Source organism: Ranitomeya imitator, chromosome 5 (assembly GCF_032444005.1).
Source record: "Ranitomeya imitator isolate aRanImi1 chromosome 5, aRanImi1.pri, whole genome shotgun sequence".
Lineage (NCBI taxonomy): Eukaryota > Metazoa > Chordata > Amphibia > Anura > Dendrobatidae > Ranitomeya > Ranitomeya imitator.
The window spans coordinates 108,958,567-108,970,600 of record NC_091286.1 but is presented as its reverse complement, the minus strand read 5'-3'; the positions used below and the strand labels follow the sequence as shown (position 1 = coordinate 108,970,600).

The 12,034-nt window shown below is 46.3% G+C and overlaps 14 non-coding genes across 14 annotated transcripts; all 14 read left to right on the top strand.

Moving 5' to 3' along the window:
- Positions 1-2,374: 2,374 nt before the first annotated feature.
- LOC138639574 (U5 spliceosomal RNA) lies at positions 2,375-2,490 on the top strand. Its single transcript, XR_011313152.1, has one exon. It is a non-coding gene; the product is annotated as a U5 spliceosomal RNA (small nuclear RNA).
- A 306-nt stretch (positions 2,491-2,796) lies between these two features.
- Positions 2,797-2,912, top strand: LOC138639743 (U5 spliceosomal RNA). The gene has a single exon (XR_011313312.1). It is a non-coding gene; the product is annotated as a U5 spliceosomal RNA (small nuclear RNA).
- Positions 2,913-3,222: 310 nt separating this feature from the next.
- On the top strand, positions 3,223-3,338 carry LOC138639332 (U5 spliceosomal RNA). The gene has a single exon (XR_011312919.1). It is a non-coding gene; the product is annotated as a U5 spliceosomal RNA (small nuclear RNA).
- A 301-nt stretch (positions 3,339-3,639) lies between these two features.
- LOC138639729 (U5 spliceosomal RNA) lies at positions 3,640-3,755 on the top strand. The gene has a single exon (XR_011313298.1). It is a non-coding gene; the product is annotated as a U5 spliceosomal RNA (small nuclear RNA).
- Positions 3,756-4,065: 310 nt separating this feature from the next.
- LOC138639331 (U5 spliceosomal RNA) lies at positions 4,066-4,181 on the top strand. Its single transcript, XR_011312918.1, has one exon. It is a non-coding gene; the product is annotated as a U5 spliceosomal RNA (small nuclear RNA).
- A 288-nt stretch (positions 4,182-4,469) lies between these two features.
- On the top strand, positions 4,470-4,585 carry LOC138639290 (U5 spliceosomal RNA). Its single transcript, XR_011312879.1, has one exon. It is a non-coding gene; the product is annotated as a U5 spliceosomal RNA (small nuclear RNA).
- A 309-nt stretch (positions 4,586-4,894) lies between these two features.
- On the top strand, positions 4,895-5,010 carry LOC138638967 (U5 spliceosomal RNA). Its single transcript, XR_011312572.1, has one exon. It is a non-coding gene; the product is annotated as a U5 spliceosomal RNA (small nuclear RNA).
- Positions 5,011-5,320: 310 nt separating this feature from the next.
- On the top strand, positions 5,321-5,436 carry LOC138639580 (U5 spliceosomal RNA). Its single transcript, XR_011313157.1, has one exon. It is a non-coding gene; the product is annotated as a U5 spliceosomal RNA (small nuclear RNA).
- A 1,576-nt stretch (positions 5,437-7,012) lies between these two features.
- On the top strand, positions 7,013-7,128 carry LOC138639586 (U5 spliceosomal RNA). Its single transcript, XR_011313163.1, has one exon. It is a non-coding gene; the product is annotated as a U5 spliceosomal RNA (small nuclear RNA).
- A 311-nt stretch (positions 7,129-7,439) lies between these two features.
- Positions 7,440-7,555, top strand: LOC138639537 (U5 spliceosomal RNA). Its single transcript, XR_011313116.1, has one exon. It is a non-coding gene; the product is annotated as a U5 spliceosomal RNA (small nuclear RNA).
- Positions 7,556-7,865: 310 nt separating this feature from the next.
- On the top strand, positions 7,866-7,981 carry LOC138639737 (U5 spliceosomal RNA). Its single transcript, XR_011313306.1, has one exon. It is a non-coding gene; the product is annotated as a U5 spliceosomal RNA (small nuclear RNA).
- Positions 7,982-8,293: 312 nt separating this feature from the next.
- Positions 8,294-8,409, top strand: LOC138639717 (U5 spliceosomal RNA). Its single transcript, XR_011313287.1, has one exon. It is a non-coding gene; the product is annotated as a U5 spliceosomal RNA (small nuclear RNA).
- A 301-nt stretch (positions 8,410-8,710) lies between these two features.
- Positions 8,711-8,827, top strand: LOC138639776 (U5 spliceosomal RNA). Its single transcript, XR_011313344.1, has one exon. It is a non-coding gene; the product is annotated as a U5 spliceosomal RNA (small nuclear RNA).
- Positions 8,828-9,113: 286 nt separating this feature from the next.
- Positions 9,114-9,229, top strand: LOC138638966 (U5 spliceosomal RNA). Its single transcript, XR_011312571.1, has one exon. It is a non-coding gene; the product is annotated as a U5 spliceosomal RNA (small nuclear RNA).
- The last annotated feature ends 2,805 nt before the right edge of the window (positions 9,230-12,034 follow it).

Genomic DNA, 12,034 nt, shown 5'->3' with positions numbered 1-12,034 from the left:
GGCTTCCCACCTTCTCGGCTGCAGACGCCTGCTCCTTAATGTGCGTCAAACTTTGCATCAACAGACGCATTAGTGGGATGCTCATGCTTATGATGGCGTTGTCTGCACTTACCAGTAGTGTTGAGCGATACCGTCCGATACTTGAAAGTATCGGTATCGGATAGTATCGGCCGATACCCGAAAAATATCGGATATCGCCGATACCGATATCCGATACCAATACAAGTCAATGGGACATCAAGTATCGGAATGTATCCTCATGGATCCCAGGGTCTGAAGGAGAGGAAACTCTCCTTCAGGCCCTGGGATCCATATTAAAGTGTAAAATAAAGAATTAAAATAAAAAATATTGTTATATTCACCTCTCCGGCGGCCCCTGGACATCAGCGGGAGGATCCGGCGTCCGGCACGGCTTCTTTCTTCAAAATGCGTGCCTTTAGGACCTGTGGAATGACGTCCCGGCTTCTGATTGGTCGCGTGCCGCCCATGTGACCGCCACGCGACCAATCAGAAGCCGCGACGTCATTCCTCAGGTCCTAAAAGGCGCTCATTCTAGGACTTTAGCTGAGGAATGACGTCACCGGCTTCTGATTGGTCGCGTGGCGGTCACATGGGCGGCACGCGACCAATCAGAAGCCGGGACGTCATACCACAGGTCCTAAAGGCGCGCATTTTGAAGAAAGAAGCCGTGCCGGACGCAGGTTCCTCGCGCAGATGTCCAGGGGCCGCCGGAGAGGTGAATATAACAATATTTTTTATTTTAATTCTTTATTTTACACTTCCGATACCGATACCCGATATCACAAAAATATCGGATCTCGGTATCGGAATTCCGATACCGCAAGTATCGGCCGATACCCGATACTTGCGGTATCGGAATGCTCAACACTACTTACCAGCCATGAACATTCCTCAAAACACTGAAGGACTTGACAGAGGTCTTGTAGCTTCGACCACTGCACACCAGACAACTCCATGTCTGCCATCCAACTGCCTGCCCGTGTATGTGTATCCTCCCACAAATAAATGACAGCACGCCTCTGTTCGCACAGCTTCTGAAGCATATGCAGTGTGGAGTTCCACCTTGTTGCAACGTCGATTATTAGGCGGTGCTGGGGAAGATTCAGCGATCGCTGATGGTTCAGCATACGGCTGGAGTGTACGGGCGACCGGCGGATGCGCGAGCAAAGTCTTCGCACCTTCAGGAGCAGGGCTGGTAACTCCGGATAATTTTTCAGGAAGCACTGCCCCACCAGATTCAAGGTGTGAGCCAGGCAAGGTATGTGTTTCAGATCTGAAAGGGTTGTGGCAGCTATAAAATTCCTTCCGTTATCACTGACTACCTTGCCTGCCTCAAGATGTACACTGCCCAGCCATGCCTGAGTTTCTTGCTGCAAGTACTCGGCCAGTACTTCCGCGGTGTGTCTGTTGTCGCCCAAACACTTCATTTGTAGCACAGCCTGCTGACGCTTACCACTAGCTGTTCGATAATGTTACACCTCGTGTGCAACACTGGCAGCTGCGGATGGAGTGGTCGTGCGACTGCACTCTGTGGATGAGCTTTCACTTCTGGAGGAGGAGGAGGGGTGGCGAACGCCTACAGCCAACTGTTTCCTAGACCATGGGTTAGGCAGAACTGTCCCACTATGGCTGTCCTGTCCCCTGTGGACCCTGCATCCTCCACATTAACCTAGTGCACCGTGATGGACACGTAACATCCCTGGCCATGCCTACTGGTCCATGCATCTGTTGTGAGGTGCACTTTTCTACTGACTGATTGCCTCAGTGCATGGACAATGTGGTCTTTGACATGCTGGTGGAGCGCTGGGATGGCTTTTCTCACAAAGAAGTGTCGACTGGGTAGGTCATAGCATGGTACTGCGTAGTCCATCAGAGCTTTGAAAGCTTCACTTTCAACCAACCGGTAGGGCATCATCTCTAAGGAGATTAGTCTAGCAATGTGGGCGTTCAAACCCTGTGTACGCGGATGACAGGATGAGTACTTTCTTTTCCTAACGAGAGTCTCTTGTAGGGTGAGCTGGACTGGAGAGCTGCATATGGTGGAACTAGCAGGGGTAGTGGTGGACATGGCAGATTGAGAGAGGGTTGGTGATGGTATTCTTGATGTTGGCCTACATACAGTGTTTCCTACCAAGAACCTTGTGATTCCCTGACTGCTTTGGCCTTGTAACAATACCTCCACATTTGCTGCTGGTGTTGTCCTAAACGGCGGGCTTACAGTGAGGGAAGGAAGAAGAAGAAGAAGAAGGAGAAGGAGAAGGAGAAGAAGAAAGAAGCCACTTCTAGGTGCTCTCCCCGGGCCAAGTGAGGGCTGCTGCCATGGTGGTAGGTCAGGAGGAGGCCCTTGCCCAGTATACTCTAGCTTCTCTTCAGAACGTAAAAATCTTTCGCCTTTTACTAAAGATTTCCGTGGAAAGGAGCAAAACTGAGTTTTGAGGCAATTTTTGCATGTTCCAGCTTGCTGGGGCTTCCTTAATTGGGTTCAACAACAGAATAAAGGAGTGGGTAGGGTTTCGGTGGGAGACTGAACCCTGGGGTTGCTGGGAAGAGGCCCTCAATTGAATATTGTAGCCATGGATGGCCTTCTTCCGGGCAACGGAACAGGTGATGCTCTGTCAGCAGCATAGAACTGAGAACGGAGCATCCTGTGGAAGATGGGCTGTTGCCATTTTTGTTTTTCCATCACCAAACCACGAACCCACTTCTAGGTGCTCTCCCCGGGCCAAGTGAGGGCTGCTGCCATGGTGGTAGGTCAGGAGGAGGCCCTTGCCCAGTATACTCTAACTTTTCTTCAGAATGAAAAAATCTTTCGCCTTTTACTAAAGATTTCCGTGGAGAGGAGCAAAACTGAGTTTTGAGGCAATTTTTGCATACTCCAGCTTGCTGGGGCTTCCTTAATTGGGTTCAACAACAGAATAAAGGAGTGGGTGGGTGGGGTTTCGGTGGGAGACTGAACCCTGGGGTTGCTGTGAAGAGGCCCTCATTTGAATATTGTAGCCATGGATTGCCTTCTTCCGGGCAACGGAACAGGTGATGCTCTGTCAGCAGCATAGAACTGAGAAAGGAGCAGCCTGTGGAAGATGGGCTGTTGCAGTTTTTGTTTTTCCATCTTCAAACCACGAACCCACTTCTAGGTGCAATCCCCGGGCCAAGTGAGGGCTGCTGCCATGGTGGTAGGTCAGGAGGAGGCCCTTTCCCAGTATACTCTAGCTTCTCTTCAGAACGTAAAAATCTTTCGCCTTTTACTAAAGATTTCCGTGGAGAGGAGCAAAACTGAGTTTTGAGGCAATATTTGCATGCTCCAGCTTGTTGGGGCTTCCTTAATTGGGTTCAACAACAGAATAAAGGAATGGGTTTCGGTGGGAGACTGAACCCTGGGGTTGCTGGGAAGAGGCCCTCATTTGAATATTGTAGCCATGGATGGCCTTCTTCCGGGCAACGGAACAGGTGATGCTCTGTCAGCAGCATAGAACTGAGAACGTAGCAGCCTGTGGAAGATGGGCTGTTGCCATTTTTGTTTTTCCATCACCAAACCACGAACCCACTTCTAGGTGCTCTCCCCGGGCCAAGTGAGGGCTGCTGCCATGGTGGTAGGTCAGGAGGAAGCCCTTGCCCAGTATACTCTAGCTTTTCTTCAGAATGTAAAAATCTTTCGCCTTTTACTAAAGATTTCTGTGGAGAGGAGCAAAACTGAGTTTTGAGGCAATTTTTGCATGCTCCAGCTTGCTGGGGCTTCCTTAATTGGGTTCAACAACAGAATAAAGGAATGGGTGGGTGGGGTTTCGGTGGGAGACTGAACCCTGGGGTTGCTGGGAAGAGGCCCTCATTTGAATATTGTACCCATGGATGGCCTTCTTCCGGGCAACGGAACAGGTGATGCTCTGTCAGCAGCATAGAACTGAGAACGGAGCAGCCTGTGGAAGATGGGCTGTTGCCGTTTTTGTTTTTCCATCACCAAACCACGAACCCACTTCTAGGTGCTCTCTCCGGGCCAAGTGAAGGCTGCTGCCATGGTGGTAGGTCAGGAGGAGGCCCTTGCCCAGTATACTCTAGCTTCTCTTCAGAACGTAAAAATCTTTCGCCTTTTACTAAAGATTTCCGTGGAGAGGAGCAAAACTGAGTTTCGAGGCAATTTTTGCATGCTCCAGCATGCTGGGGCTTCCTTAATTGGGTTCAACAACAGAATAAAGGAATGGGTTTGGGTGGGGTTTCGGTGGGTAGAGGCCCTCATTTGAATATTGTAGCCATGGATGGCCTTCTTCCGGGCAACGGAACAGGTGATGCTCTGTCAGCAGCATAGAACTGAGAACGGAGCAGCCTGTGGAAGATGGGCTGTTGCTGTTTTTGTTTTTCCATCACCAAACCACGAACCCACTTCTAGGTGCTCTCCCTGGGCCAAGTGAGGGCTGCTGCCATGGTGGTAGGTCAGGAGGAGGCCCTTGCCCAGTATACTCTAGCTTCTCTTCAGAATGTAAAAATCTTTCGCCTTTTACTAAAGATTTCCGTGGAGAGGAGCAAAACTGAGTTTTGAGGCAATTTTTGCATGCTCCAGCTTGTTGGGGCTTCCTTAATTGGGTTCAACAACAGAATAAAGGAGTGGGTGGGTGGGGTTTCGGTGGGAGACTGAACCCTGGGGTTGCTGGGAAGAGGCCCTCATTTGAATATTGTAGCCATGGATGGCCTTCTTCCGGGAAACGGAACAGGTGATGCTCTGTCAGCAGCATAGAACTGAGAAGGAGCAGCCTGTGGAAGATGGGCTGTTGCCGTTTTTGTTTTTCCATCACCAAACCACGAACCCACTTCTAGGTGCTCTCCCCGGGCCAAGTGAGGGCTGCTGCCATGGTGGTAGGTCAGGAGGATGCCCTTGCCCAGGATACTCTAGCTTCTCTTCAGAACGTAAAAATCTTTCGCCTTTTACTAAAGATTTCCGTGGAGAGGAGCAAAACTGAGTTTTGAGGCAATTTTTGCATGCTCCAGCTTGCTGGGGCTTCCTTAATTGGGTACGACAACAGAATAAAGAAATGGGTGTGTGCAGTTTCGGTGGGAGACTGAACCCTGGGGTTGCTGGGAAGAGGTCCTCATTTGAATATTGTAGCCATGGATGGCCTTCTTCCGGGCAACGGAACAGGTGATGATCTGTCAGCAGCATAGAACTGAGAACGGAGCAGCCTGTGGAAGATGGGCTGTTGCCGTTTTTAATTTTCCATCACCAAACCACGAACTCACTTCTAGGTGCTCTCCCCGGGCCAAGTGAGGGCTGCTGCCATGGTGGTAGGTCAGGAGGATGCCCTTGCCCAGTATACTTTAGCTTCTCTTCAGAACGTAAAAATCTTTCGCCTTTTACTAAAGATTTCCGTGGAGAGGAGAAAAACTGAGTTTTGAGGCAATTTTTGCATGCTCCAGCTTGTTGGGGCTTCCTTTACCCTCCGTCACATACAACTGATCTGATAGGCGCTTCTCTTTTACTTTCATTTCTCCTTCCTCACCAGATTGTGAGGAAACCCCCTCCCTCCAGGTAGTCTCCTGTCTCTTGAAGGTCTGTGAAACCTGATATCACAGTTGGATTTCAGAGCTTCAGGGGAGAGGATATAGCTGCACAGATCTCTCAGGCTCATTGTATGTGAATACGTCAGATTCAGTAAGGTTGGTATTTTATGTTTTTATTCATCACAATAGTTTGTTTAGCTTGTTTTATGAATGTATAGCACAAAATGTGAGGATATTTAATAGAAATAAGGGAGATTTTATAAAAGAAAGTGTGCTGCTCAGGCATATACAGTAGTTCCCTAACATATTCCTTCTCTTGCTTCAGATTATCTGCTGAAATGGAGAGGAAAATGTACAATTTATCCAAACAACTTGATGTTGAGGAAGTAACAAACATGCTGTTAGATGATAGAGACCTCACACTGAATGAGGATTTAGGAAAGGAAAGTGAGATTGATTCTCATGATGAGGTGGAAGAATGTGTCCTGGATTCTGAAACAGAGCAAGATGGTGACAGTGGTGAGGATGAAGAAGTTGGATCATATTATATTGGAAAAGAACTAGTACTTGGAGAGCTACGCAGGAGAAGCGTGAAAACAATCGGTATCCCCTCTCGCCTTCAAGTTCAGCTCAAAAGGTTCCGCCCAGAAGATGATGGTGAAAAGTCACCATCTGCACTACCTCACAAAAGAAGGAGATGCACCACCTGCCAAACGGAAAGCGGAACCAGAAGGCTTTCAAATTATGAATGTCTCAAATGTCATAAAGCAATTTGCCTGACACATGCAAAAATGGTGTGTAATTCTTGCTATTTGCTCTGCAAGTGTGACTTTTCTGGGGAAACCTCAGCATCTACTTCTGATTGAATATGTTTTTAATAGTACTTAAGGTACCTTAAAATTAAGTTTGTGTTCAAAAATTTTCTTTGTACATTTTTTTGAGAGAGTCGAACTGGGGACTATTTGGCGGGAGTTTTGAAAAGTTTGTATTTCATAGTTATTAGTTTTATGTTAAGTAAATGTTTTTTTTGCAACTGATTATGTGTAGTCTCTTTTATTACATCCCTATGAAGGTCACTGATCACTTTTAGAGCACTGAAATTGCAAACATTAGATATTATAGGTATTTTTCCAGCAGGCGCCTGACAGGCACATTGTATGTGAACTCGTTAGTCCGAATATTGTATGTGACGGAGGGTTAATTGGGTTCAACAACAGAATAAAGGAGTGGGTGGGTGGGGTTTCGGTGGGAGACTGAACCCTGGGGTTGCTGGGAAGAGGCCCTCATTTGAATATTGTAGCCATGGATGGCCTCCTTCCGGGCAACGGAACAGGTGATGCTCTGTTAGCAGCATAGAACTGAGAACGGAGCAGCCTGTGGAAGATGGGCTGTTGCCGTTTTTGTTTTTCCATCACCAAACCACGAACCCACTTCCAAGTGCTCTCCCCGGGCCAAGTGAGGGCTGCTGCCATGGTGGTAGGTCAGGAGGAGGCCCTTGCCCAGTATACTCAAGATTCTCATCAGAACGTAAAAATCTTTCGCCTTTTACTAAAGATTTCCGTGGAGAGGAGCAAAACTGAGTTTTAAGGCAATTTTTGCATGCTCCAGCTTGTTGGGGCTTCCTTAATTGGGTTCAACAACAGAATAAAGGAATGGGTTTGGGTGGGGTTTCGGTGGGAGACTGAACCCTGGGGTTGCTGGGAAGAGGCCCTCATTTGAATATTGTAGCCATGGATGGCCTTCTTCCGGGCAACGGAACAGGTGATGCTCTGTCAGCAGCATAGAACTGAGAAGGAGCAGCCTGTGGAAGATGGGCTGTTGCCGTTTTTGTTTTTCCATCACCAAACCACGAACCCACTTCTAGGTGCTCTCCCCGGGCCAAGTGAGGGCTGCAGCCATGGTGGTAGGTCAGGAGGAGGCCCTTGCCCAGTATACTCTAGCTTTTCTTCAGAACGTAAAAATCTTTCGCCTTTTACTAAAGATTTCCGTGGAGAGGAGCAAAACTGAGTTTTGAGGCAATTTTTGCATGCTCCAGCTTGCTGGGGTTTCCTTAATTGGGTTCAACAACAGAATAAAGAAATGGGTGTGTGCGGTTTCGGTGGGAGACTGAACCCTGGGGTTGCTGGGAAGAGGTCCTCATTTGAATATTGTAGCCATGGATGGCCTTCTTCCGGGCAATGGAACAGGTGATGCTCTGTCAGCAGCATAGAACTGAGAACAGAGCAGCCTGTGGAAGATGGGCTGTTGCCGTTTTTAATTTTCCATCACCAAACCACGAACCCACTTCTAGGTGCTCTCCCCGGGCCAAGTGAGGGCTGCTGCCATGGTGGTAGGTCAGGAGGAGGCCTTTGCTCTGTATATTCTAGCTTCTCTTCACAACGTAAAAATCTTTCTCCTTTTACTAAAGATTTCCGTGGAGAGGAGCAAAACTGAGTTTTGAGGCAATTTTTGCATGCTCTAGCTTGCTGGGGCTTCCTTAATTGGGTTCAACAACAGAATAAAGGAATGGGTTTGGGTGGGGTTACGGTGGGAGACTGAACCCTGGGGTTGCTGGGAAGAGGCCCTCATTTTAATATTGTACCCATGGATGGCCTTCTTCCGGGCAACGAAACAGGTGATGCTCTGTCAGCAGCATAGAACTGAGAACGGAGCAGCCTGTGGAAGATGGGCTGTTGCCGTTTTTGTTTTTCCATCACCAAACCACGAACCCACTTCTAGGTGCTCTCCCCGGGCCAAGTGAGGGCTGCTGCCATGGTGGTAGGTCAGGAGGAGGCCCTTGCCCAGTATACTCAAGATTCTCTTCAGAACGTAAAAATCTTTTGCCTTTTACTAAAGATTTCCGTGGAGAGGAGTAAAACTGAGTTTTGAGGCAATTTTTGCTTGCTCCAGCTTGTTGGGGCTTCCTTAATTGGGTTCAACAACAGAATAAAGGAATGGGTTTGGGTGGGAAACTGAACCCTGGGGTTGCTGGGAAGAGGCCCTCATTTGAATATTGTACCCATGGATGGCCTTCTTCCGGGCAACGGAACAGGTGATGCTCTGTCAGCAGCATAGAACTGAGAACGGAGCAGCCTGTGGAAGATGGGCTGTTGCCGTTTTTGTTTTTCCATCATCAAACCACGAACCCACTTCTAGGTGCTCTCCCCGGGCCAAGTGAAGGCTGCTGCCATGGTGGTAGGTCAGGAGGAGGCCCTTGCCCAGTATACACTAGCTTCTCTTCAGAACGTAAAAATCTTTCGCCTTTTACTAAAGATTTCCTGTGGAGAGGAACAATACTGAGTTTTGAGGCAATTTTTGCATGCTCCAGCTTGCTGGGGCTTCCTTAATTGGGTTCAACAACAGAATAAAGGAATGGGTTTGGGTGGGGTTTCGGTGGGAAGAGGCCCTCATTTGAATATTGTAGCCATGGATGGCCTTCTTCCGGGCAACGGAACAGGTGATGCTCTGTCAGCAGCATAGAACTGAGAAGGAGCAGCCTGTGGAAGATGGGCTGTTGCCGTTTTTGTTTTTCCATCACCAAACCACGAACCCACTTCTAGGTGCTCTCCCCGGCCAAGTGAGGGCTGCTGCCATGGTGGTAGGTCAGGAGGATGCCCTTGCCCAGGATACTCTAGCTTCTCTTCAGAACGTAAAAATCTTTCGCCTTTTACTAAAGATTTCCGTGGAGAGGAGCAAAACTGAGTTTTGAGGCAATTTTTGCATGCTCCAGCTTGCTGGGGCTTCCTTAACCCTTGTCAGGCTGCATAATTTTACAACCTTAACAGGCTGCATAGGTACAATTGTACCTTCACATATACCTCCACTGTGGGAAGACTTTACTTGGTTTCAGAAACTAAAGTTCATTCAGCTACAAATGTTATGCTGATATCTATTGTTCAGTGTTGTTACTGGTCACTTATGTTGCTGTCAATTAAGTTAATTCAAACTGGGAGTGGCTTCTACTTGTCTTCCTGCCTCCCTCCTCTCATTAGCCATTTTGCTGTTCATCTCATTGCTGTGAGCACACATTTCTAGGCTTGTGAAGTCTTCAATTTCTTGGAAACGAAGGTAGGAAAGTCTCACAGCATCTAACAGCCAGTTATACCTTTATTCTCATTATGTGGGGACAGAACAGTCAAATTGTCTTTCAGCCTGGACTTGGCTTACATATATTTTGTATGAAACTTATCACTATAGGTATAATTTTTATACGAAAAATGGATAATAATTAGTATCTACATATTGTTTTACGATGTTTTATTTATATTCAGCACAAAATACGAAGCCAAAATTCATCTAGCAAGTCATCATGAGTGATAGTAATGCTGGATCTAGTTTCCGCCATAATCCAAGAAAACGTGTTTGCAGGTTAGTATAATTTTGTGAAAAGCCAATAATGTAGTATTTCGGAAAATTATTTTACATTTTTTCATATTTACAGATTTACGTCTGACGAAATAATGCGAATGCTAGAAGAATCTGATTCTGAGCATGAGGATGAACCATATGTTCCATCTGATGATGAAAACTATGTACCACAAGTGGATGTTACTGAAGAAGATTCAGACATTGAACAAGAAATGGTCATAGAGCATGAAAATGAATACGAATCAGACGAAAGTGTTGAGGATGATTCTGTGCCTCAAAGTGCAGGCGACATTTGGACTGCTAAGGATGAAACTCAATGGTGCAGTAATCCACTGCCAAATGCACAAACAAAATCTCGTAATGTCCTACGACAAAGAGGTGGCCCTGCAGCAATCAGCAACCTATATACAGCAAAAGAGCTATTCAAGTCCATCATGACTCCCGAGATGTGTGACATCATATTACGGGAAACGAATCGAAAGGCCAAGAGAGTTTGTGATGCTTACAACAACGAACTGGTACAACGTTTTCCTGATTCTTCCAAACGGCCACCACAAAAAACATTCAAGCAATTTACTGAAACTGAACTTCATGCATTTTTGGGCATACTGATTGCTGCTGGTGTGCACAGAGCCAACAAAGAGAATCTGGAGGAAATGTGGAATGTTGCTGCTCTGCCTCTTATACGTGCAGCCATGTCTCGTGACCGCTTCAAGATGATACTCAGATTTATCAGGTTTGACAACGAAAATACACGTGCAGAACGTGTGCAAACAGATAAAGCTGCACCAATACGGGACATCTGGACAATGCTGAACAGTAATCTGGAGAGAGCCTACAAGCCATATCATTGTATCACCGTCGACGAGCAATTATTTCCATTTAGAGGTCATACTAAATTTACCCAGTATATACCTTCAAAACCAGCTAAATATGGCATAAAGATTTTCTGGGCTTGTGACTCATCAAATGCCTACCCTTTACAAGGTCAGCTCTACACTGGGAAACCAACTGATGGTCCTCGACAAGTAAACATTGGAGAACGAACAGTATTGGACCTAGTGAGCTCGTATAAAGGCTCTGGAAGAAATGTCACCACCGATAACTTCTTTACAACCATGGAACTAGCTAAGGTATTGAACTCCTGAAACATGACACTAGTTGGTACAGTGAGAAAAAACAAAAGGTTCCTACCTAACAACATGCAGCCTGCCAAAGAAAGGCCTGTATACTCGACAAATTTTGCCTACAATCATGATGCAACAGTCTGTTCATATGTACCAAAGAAGAACAAATCAGTCGTGCTTCTATCATCTATGCACATGACGGGAGAAGTTGAAGAGACACTAGCAGCCAAGCCAGAGATAATAAAATACTACAACATAACAAAAGGTGGCGTTGATGTTATGGATAAAATGTTGGGAGAGTACACTGTGAAACGACGAACATCACGTTGGACTTTGGCATTTTTCTACAATATGATTGATGTCAGTGGGTTAGCATCCTACATCATCTACAGAGAACACAATCCAAGCTTCAGGGCAAAGGATCAACGAAGAAAGTTCCTGAAAGATCTCGCAAATCAGCTGTGTATGATTGCAATTGAAGATCGTAGTACAAACAAAATGATAATGAGAAACCATTTTCTTCGAGGTGCAGTAGAAATGGTGCTTGGACGATGCATTGTGGTAGCATCGCAGCCAGCAGCTGGCCCCAAAATACCTCATGGTAGTCGTGGACCCTCCCCTGTTGTTGGTAGTTGCTATGTCTGCAGAGACCTGAGGCGAAAACAACGCAAGACTAGAAAGTCTTGTGTGGTTTGTGTGAAACCCATTTGCGATGAACACTCTGTAGCAAAGCCAACATGCATTACTTGCAAAGAAAATCAATAAAAAAAAGTTTCTTACATTTTCTTTTATAATGTAAATGAAAAGTTTTTTACTTGTTTATAATAGTTAAATAGCATTATCATTAAAAAAAATTTATGCTTTTTCCCTTGCATTATCTTCATTCAAAATATATGAGGTACATTTGTACCTATGCAGCTTGTTATGGATGCAAAAAGATCTCGACCCCTTATCTCGGAAGCGGGTGGAGATATTTTATTGAAATTTGGCCAATATATTCTGGACCAAAAATGTAGAGATGTCACGAAATTTCAGCCCTCTACGTCTTTTCA